Raw genomic sequence first — 9,329 nt, forward strand, 5'->3', positions numbered from 1 at the left:
TGTGTGTGTGTGTGTGTGTGTGTGTGTGGCCAGCTCAGCCCACCAGGGGGCGGGGCTGGCTGGCATGTGGTGCTGGGGGATTGAACCATGGTTGCTTTGCTAAGCTTGTTCTAAGTAGGTGCTTTAGACCACTGAGCCATCTCACCAGCCCCCTTATTTACATTATTAAAGAAAATACCAAGAATTTTCAAGCATTCATATCTTCCAACATGCCAGTCTTCAAACAATTCATTGTACCTGTATTAACAGAATCTAGCTTCCATCATGCCTTCCACCAGAATCTTATTCTTTTTGTTTTGTTTTTTTGGTGGAACCAGGGATTGAACTCAGGCCCTTGCATTTGCCAGGCAAGCACTTACTTAATTGAGCTATGTCCCCGGCCCCTGTTATTTATTGTTTTCATAGAAAGAAATGCTAAGGTACAAACTATTTGAAACAAGTGTATCTTTCTCAATCACAGAATTTAACATCTTCCTGATTCCAGCCTGTGTTTTATTACACAGACAGTGGTTCCCAAACCTTTATGGAGGCTTTGTCTACAAAGGAAGTCCTCGAGATACAAGTATAACAGTTATAGATATATAATTTATCTACTTTTCAATGTCTCCAGGAACCCTGAAGTCACTTAGAAATAGTCTACAAGACAGCAAAGAATGTTCCTAGCTTGTAAAAATCTGAAATACGACCTTAGGTTTCAATGAATATTTGAGGGTGTCCCAAACTGGCAAAAGAACACTTCCCAAGTCTCCATAAGGAAAATTAATTTTTTAAGCAAGATGTCAAAGTAATAGCTGCAAAACAAAGTTTCAGGGTTAGATGTTCAAACAGGAAATGGAGGGCCTGCCAAATAGCTCAGTGGATTAAAGCGCCTGCAAGCAGGCTCAGATTCCGGGGGTTCAATTCCCTAGCCTGCAATGCTGCCCCATCTGCAGAGAGCACTGAGATGGCAATGGAGACTGGGCATAGTGATACATGCCTCTAATCCTAGCTTTTGGGAGGCTGTAAATAGGTGGATCACTACGAGCCCAATCTAGTAGTGAAACCCTGAAGACCCTTCCCTAAAATACAAAAAAAAGAAAGAAACAGCAAATGGAAAGCAGTATCTGATATTCCTCTATTAAAGTTCAAGCCTCACAGGGAATGTGGTAATAAGAATTAAACCTCTGTAATATAACACCATGATAGCAGAGAGATCACAGAATGGGAACCTTGCCCACTGGCTCTCCAAAGACATCAAATTAAACACAATCCACATTTAAGTCTTTTGATGTCACAGCAGAACTTACAACTCAACTTCATGAGAGACCTCTTGCCACTCTGAGATCAACAATTGCCCATAACATAACTCCTTAGCACAAAGTTACCAATTATTGGCACCAAGTCACTGTATTCTGTAAAATACAATCACGACAACAGGAAAATTGCAAGATTTAGTATTCACTAATGAAAACCATGGCAGGAAAAAGCATTCTTTCAGCATTTTCTTCCAGGTAAAACCACTAGATAATTTTCTACTTGATGACAAAAAATTTATCCAAATGGATATACTGGTTATATGCCCAAGAAATGGAAAACATGTTCAAAAGAACTTACATAAATGTTCAAAGCAACTTTTTTCTCCCCTGAGAGGGAGACTAAGTTCCCAGGTTAGAGTTAACCTCCTGGAGTTTTTATTTTTTAATTGTAAAGAGCAAAAAAAAAATCTTCAAAATAAGACAATAGGAGAACAGCAATGGCTAATACACTGCGTATCGTTATCTTCATTTAGAGTACAAGATATCAGCATTAACTGTCTAAACAATATTAGCACAAGCCTTTTTCAATGAACTAAGAAAAATCAGTAGTCTAACTTTTTTAGTGTATTTTATTTAGGGTCTCACGATGCGGCTCAGACTTGTAGTGATCCTCCTGTTTTTAGCCTCTTCAGCACTGGGATTATAGGTATGCACCACCGCCCGGACTCAGTGGCCAGCTCAGTGCACATGAGGCAGGGCCAGAGCAACATGTGGTTGCAGGGAATCGAACCCTGGTCCTTGCACTGCCTAAGCAGGCACTTAGTCCAATGAGCTATCTCGCCAGTCCTATAACTATCTTAACTATTTATTTATTGGTTTTTTTTTTTCTTTTTTGGTTATAGGGTCTCACTAAGCAGCTCAGACTTGTAGTGATCCTTCCATCTCAGTCTCCCTAGCCCTGGGATTATAGGCCACCATATCGGTTCGCCCAGTGTAGCAACATCGCTTGTGGTAGCAGGGATCACACTCAAGTCTTTCCACTTGCCAGGTAAGCACTTAGACCACTATTTTAGCTATCACCCCAGCACTTAACTATCTTTATTTATTTACTTTTTTGGTTTTTTGCTTTTCCCCTCTTTCTCCATTTCCCCATTCCAGTCTCTCTTTCCTTTTGAGGTTTCTTCCCATTTCACAACATTTATTAATACATTTTGGATCACATTTACTCCTTCAGCTTCTCACACTAGAGAGACAATACATTTACACATATGTATCTGGTTTATTTCACTTGTAAGTAAGGTCTTGAGTTACATCCATTTACCAATAAAAGGCTCCAATTTATCCTTCTTTCTGGCTTAGTACTCCGTTGTATAAAAAGACCACACCTTTTTGATCCATTCCTAAATTGATGGGTATCTGGGTTATTTCCAAGATTTAGCTATTAAAATTGTGTTGCTATAAACATACGTGCACATATATCACTGTACAATGTTTTTAATTCTTCTGAGAAGATACCCAGAAGGAGAATAGCTGGGTCAAATGGGTCTACCAATCCTGGTCAAATTTCTGGGCTTAAGTGATCCTCCTGCCTCAGCCTCTCTGTAGCTGAGATTATAAGTACATGCCACCACTCCTGGAAAAGCATTATTCTTAATAGACAAAAAGCAGAAACAACTCAAGTTACAAATGGAGAAATAAAATACATTATATCTATATGATGAAATATCATTCAGCCCTAAAAAAAGGAATGAAATACCAAGGCCGGAACAAGGGCTATTTATTGTATGATTCCATCAAAGCAGACAAACCTATAGGGACAAAAATCAGATTGATAGTTGCCAAAAGATGGAGGAAGGGACTGTTTAATGGGTACCAGAATTGTTTTAGGGTGTGACTAAGTGTTGTGGAGTTCAATAGTACTGATTGTACAGCATGGTAATGTCAGCTGGGAGTGGTGGTGCAAACCTATAATCACAGCACCCTGTGAGGGTAAAGCCAGAGGATCACAAGTTCAAACCTGAGAAACAAAATGTGTCTCAAATGTTAGAATAAGGAGCAGGAGAAGGAGGAAGAGGAAAAGGAAGAGGAGGAGGAGAAGGAGGAGGAGGAGGTGGAGAACGTGGAAAAGAAGGAGAAAATGGAGAAGATGACAACAACAGTAAGTTGTGAATGAGAAGGTAGGGAGATAGCTCAGTGGCATAAGCACCTACATTTGATCCCTGGTACCAAAAAAAAAAAAAAAAAAATTGTGAATGTACTAAAGCTACTGAACGGAAATTTTAAACAGTTAACAATACACTTCAGATAAATTTTATATTATATGAATTTTAGCTCACAAAAATCTATTTCCAAATGCTAGTTATCTAGTATTTGTATCTGCCACTTCTTCAAAAAAACTTTTGTTCATAAAAAAAAAATCATGTAAATCATTAAAATGGAATATACTGAGATTGTAGAGAAGATAAAACTACAAAGACATTACATAGTGATTCCAATGACTGGTGTGGGAAGTAAACACATGTGACTTTTTTTCCCCCTCAGAACTGGGGATTGAACCCAGAGCCTTTGTATGAGTTACATACCCATCCCTTTCTTTATTTTTATTTTTTTAATTTTCAAATCAGATCTTGTTACATTGCCTACTCCTGGTTCAAACTTGCTATCTTCCTGTCTTCCCCTCCCAGAGTGCTGCTGGGATCATAGGAATGTGCCACCATGGTCAGCAGAGACACAAATTTTAAGAGCTGAGAAACTATTCTGGAAGGTACTGTAATAAAGATATTAAAAATCCACCAAAACTACAGAACTTTAAAACACAATAAAAATAAGTAAATGAAGCACAAAGAATAAATCTAAATAAATTCAAATTCTTATGCAATCAGGAAGTACAGGAATCTCAGTAGAGAATGCAGAATGTAACAAAAGCACCTAAATCTTTACAACTACATGGAACCCCTCCAGAAGGTGATAGAAATAAGCACTGACCTAAGAAATGCTGAAAATTAGCAGAAGCTGTAAGACTAAAGGCAGAAAGAAGCACCTAAAAATTTGTTCTCTAGTTGAAGTACCCCCAAGCGCACAGAGGACAAAGCCTGTACAGGAGGAGGTAAATGAGTGATGGTTGGTGGGAGCCAGGTTTCTCACTGTAAAGTGGAAAGTTGCAAATAAGCAAAGTGGAGGTTAGAACAATCTATATGTAACAGAGCTGAAGATGTAATGAACTCAGGCCCAGCCCCATACAGGCATAAATATATATACAAGTATCTATGGGTATGTGGAGATGTGCACATTGACATGCACACAGGTATATTCTTGCTGTCAGCTGAGAGCCTAGAAGCAAAAACATTTCAGTGCCAATAAACACAACTAACTCCCAAATCTTAGCTTTGTATACCATTCTCTAGCAAAAGGAACCAGGTTTCCCTGGAGAATGAGTAATCATGGGACCAGAGCAAAATACACATAAGATGAGCCTTAAAGCACCTTAGATTGCAAAGAAGTAAAAAAGTAATCAAAAATATAAACCAATGACAAAAGTATAAACCAAAGGCTGATCAAAACATATAGTGTATTTAAAGTTTTTTAAAGTATTACTGTAAGACATTTTGCATGAAAGGCAGATTAATCTCCCTCAGAATCTTCCCTATCACTTCAAACACAGCCCTTATGCTTGCCATTTTCTACAGCAGTACTGAAAGCCATTTTTTGTGAGCACTTTTAGGATGTGTGATCGAAATGACAGAGCACCACTGTGGAGTGCCATCCAACAAGAAGACAGGTTTATAAGCACATGACTATGTGCCCTCATCTACCTTATTCACCTAGGGCCAGCCAGATAGCACAGTAGACTGAAGTGCCTGCTTAGGCAGATCACAGCGGCCGGGGTTCAATTCCAGGCTGTGCTGGGTCCCATCCCAGAGCTTGGGAGGCTGAAAACAGAATAAGTAGGAGTCAGATCTACGTAGTAAGACCCTGTAGACCCTGTCCTAAATATATATTTTTCTAAAGTAAGTATACCTTATTCATCTAATCAGGTATCTTATGACTTCTGGCTCTTCCCCAAAGTTAGTATCTCCAAGGAAGGGAAATGTTTTGAATTGATTCAGGGCATCAGGTAGCTCCAACAACCAGAGACACACAGGGAAAAGGGCTTCTAGAGCTGTTTCAGAAAGTGGCAAAAGTGACAGGATTAAATGTGTGAAGCAATTGGGTATATTTTGAGGGAAGATTAAATGGCAATGTGTCTTCTGCTATAATAGATTTTTAAATTTGATTCACCATATTTTTTACCCCATCTCATCCATCGAAAAGGACTACAGAAGCCAACTAAAAGAGCTCCCTGTAGCCAAATCTAAAATAACCCAACCAATAAAATTGACATAGATCCCACCCTTAAGTACACAGAGTGGAACTTGCCCCTCCTGTGTGGGCTATCCACAGTGACTCTCTTCCAAAGGGAACAGAATACAGAGGGAAAAGAAAAAGAAATGACCTTACAGAGGTAAAATTACACATACATGACCTCAAGCTAGGATCAATATAAATCCTTTCAAGATCTGCATCAGTTCAACCATGAAAATATCAGACAAATCCCAGCTAAAGAACATCCTACAAAACACTTGACCAGTAATCTTCAGAAGTTCCAAGAAAGCACTGAGAGGTCATCACAACCAAGAGGAGTTCAGTTACTAAACATAACAGGGGACTCCTGGGTGGGAGCCTGAAATAGGAAAGGTATATGGGGGGGGGGGGAGAAGGTGGAAATCTGAATAAAGTATGACTTAGTAATAATGTATACTTACTGGTTCATTAATTATGACAAATGGACCACTCTAATATATTACCAAAAGCGTAAAATGGTTATAGGGTAGACAGAAATTGTCAGTATTATCTTCATAATATTTCTGTAACTTCAATAGATAAAGAGTTTACTTTTTTAAATATAACATTTATGATGGACTACATACTGGTGTCTTTATTTAAGCGCTAGGTGTCAAGGCCAGGCATATAATTTGAGCACTCAGGAAGCTGAGGCAGGATGATTACTTTTGAGTTCAAGGCCAGGCTGGGCTACAAAATGAGTTCAAGCCCAGCCTTAACTGCATAGTGAAACTCTATCTCAAAAAAGACAAGTAAGTGCTAGATCTTAAACCCAGGAATTGGTGGGCAAACGCTGCACATTGAGCTACATCTCCAGGCCTTGAAACATTATTTAATGCATCTAGAGTACAAAAATGCATAAAATATTCTAGGCATTATAGCACATACCTTATAATTACAACACTCTGGGAGACTGAGGCAGGAGGATTGCAAGTTCAAGCCCAGCCTGAACAACTTAACAAAACCTTGTCTTAAAATGTAAATAAGTAAGTAAGTAAGTGCTAGGGATATAGCTCAGTGCAAAGACCCTTAGATTCAATTCTGAACCCTCTATTCGGGGGGGGGGGAATCTCTAAAATACAGTCTTTGTCCTTAAGAAACTTGTTGGCTCACTGTGAAGTAAGCAAATGCTCATGAAACAAGTGTAAAATACAAAAATAAGAAAACAAACAAATATAGATAAAAATATACTAGAAATATGAAGGTTTAGAATCTTCAGGGAAGGCTTCAATGAGGTAATAAAATTTGAGTTTGTACCTTAAAATTACTTCAGTGCACCAAAGTAGAAACAAGATAAACAAGCAAAGAACCATCAGAAAAATGAATTTAAAAAAAAAAAGAAAGAAATTTAAAACTTTATCCCTCAAAAGTGAGAAGTGAAATGGAAGTCATAGTACAATGTTCAAGTACTTTTAACAGTCGTGTGACAGAAATAATAGTTACATCACATACCCATTTAACTTACAAGCTGACCTCTGGTAAAAGTGACCAATGCTGAAGGACAAAAAAAGTGACAGCTGCTTAAGTACAGCCATAACAGGAAATGCCAAGACATGGAAAGACAGGAAGCAGGTGGCCAAGTTCTTTCCCATAACTTTCCAAGACAAGTGTTTGTCAGTTCAGTGAAGCAAAAATCTACATTCAAACCTGCAAACATTTACTGACCATGTTCTGTACAACATCCTTTATACTAGCTTAATATTCAACAATTCATCTACATGCCTTTATTAATGCAACAGAGGCTTAATGTAAAAATAGAATTTAATAACTCTACAGAAACAGAAACATGTGAGAATACTCCATCATCCCCAACTCTAATAGGGAGCAGGTAACTTTTAAAAAGCAAAATAACTTGAAGCCTTAGACATAATAATTTATTACTACATAATTTATTTCCCAGGCTTCTTCCTTTAGCAAAGTTCACTGCATCTTAGCCTTTAATATGCATAAAGCCTGTGTATGATTATATACATAAAAACATCCACACTATACTTTCTCAGCAACTTTGGGATTCCCAAATACAGTTACCCTCCTCTGTGATTTCTGCCAGGCATGAGTTTGAGGACCTAACTCTGGGATGAGGCTCATTCTGTGGTGGAAAGGCCAAATCCTATATGGAAAATACTTCCATAATTACATCTGAAGCTGCACAGGATCCCTCCAGATGAGGCGCTTTCAGTCACTAAAGGTGTACACAAAAGGTGAAAAAGCACTGAGAACATTTTAGAAAAGAGCTGAGTGAGGAGCTCCCTCAAACTCAGGGCCCACAGTAGGGAGACTTGTAAAGCCTGAGGGAGGAAGGCAACTAGTTGAAAGTAACAAAATAAAAAGGAACACAGGAAATACTGTAATCACTAGCTGTGGGGGAAGTACCCTGCCTGGGACACAGAGCAGCTCATTTCCACCTCAGACCTTCTTCTAGTTACTGTGTTTGCCAGGGAAGCTTTTCCGCCCTTCAGGCCACAGCTCAAACTACTTCTTCTCCAGTGAGGCTTCCTCAGTCACTAACCCTCTACCTATCCCTAGTCACTAACTTATCACATTTGGCTTGTTTTCTTTTCTTAAAAGTTCATATGAGCCGGAGAAATAGCTCAGTAGAATAAGCGTTTGTCTGGCAAGTGCAAGAGCCTGAGTTCAGTCTCTGGTTCTGCCAAAATAAAATTAAATAAATAAAAGTTCATATGAGAGATCACAAACCACTTCTATAAAAGGCCAGACTACTGGGCACAGTGACAAACATGAAGACTGCTGTCAAGTTCCAGGCTAGCTTGAGTTATAGTGGGTTCAAGGCCAACCTAGCTTCAGAGTGAGACCTTGTCTCAAAAAAAGAGAGGTCAGATTACTGCATCCAAGCCAAATCCAGGCTGTTTCATGTTTTTGAGTAGCTCTGATCTAAGAATGTCTTTACATATTTAAATGGCTAGGGAAAATGTTTTAAAAGAATATTTCATGACATGAAAATTAAATAAAATTCATTTCACTGCCAAAGTTTATTTGGAAAACAGATGTACCAGTTTACAAAACTAGCCCTGAAAGGATCTTGTCTCTCCACCTGTTTGTGGTGCCTCCTTCCTTCCCATACACAAAAAATAAAGCTTAGAGAGGGTAGCGGTCTTATCCGTCTTGTTCCCAAACTACAGCCCAGTACTTAAGAATTCTAGAACAAAGTGAGGGCTCAATAAATATTTCATGAGTAAATTAATAAGTGGCCGATAAATGTCACTCTGAGGAATTTAAACTTAAGTCCTCAGACATTATAGGTTTTATAATATGCATAAAAACCTTGCAAAAGTGGCAAAATATTCTAGTAGAGAGAACCACACAGCTTAATGTAATGATGGTCACCATCAAAGTGTAGACTACAAGGTCTTGTGATCAAAAAAGATTCTCTCAATCACTGCATGGTGGCACAGCAGGGTCAACTGATGGTGTTCCCAATTATTTTAAGATGCTAATACAGTACTGAGAAATCTCATTTCCTATACCTAGTACACAGCACCAATATCATGTTAAATATTAATAAATGCTCACAATTTCAACACATCTAGATCATATCCTAATGAATTTCCAGTATGTAAATCTTTCCTATGCTGCTGATCAACAATCTATTCTATAAGCAGCTGAAAATTTTTTAGAAATTAAAAGGTTACCACCCACAGATGAAAAGCAGCTTTTTAATCTTTTTATGCTAGCCAGAGAGTGGGTGTGTGATTT

General features: G+C 38.4%; 1 protein-coding gene across 5 annotated transcripts in view; it reads right to left on the reverse strand.

Moving 5' to 3' along the window:
- The window catches only part of Tmcc1 (transmembrane and coiled-coil domain family 1), a 248,757-nt gene that overhangs the window by 237,897 nt on the left and 1,531 nt on the right, over positions 1-9,329 (reverse strand). The window lies entirely within an intron of this gene.

The sequence above is a fragment of the Octodon degus genome, unplaced genomic scaffold (genome assembly GCF_000260255.1).
Source record: "Octodon degus isolate 3935 unplaced genomic scaffold, OctDeg1.0 scaffold00233, whole genome shotgun sequence".
Classification (NCBI taxonomy): Eukaryota; Metazoa; Chordata; class Mammalia; order Rodentia; family Octodontidae; genus Octodon; species Octodon degus.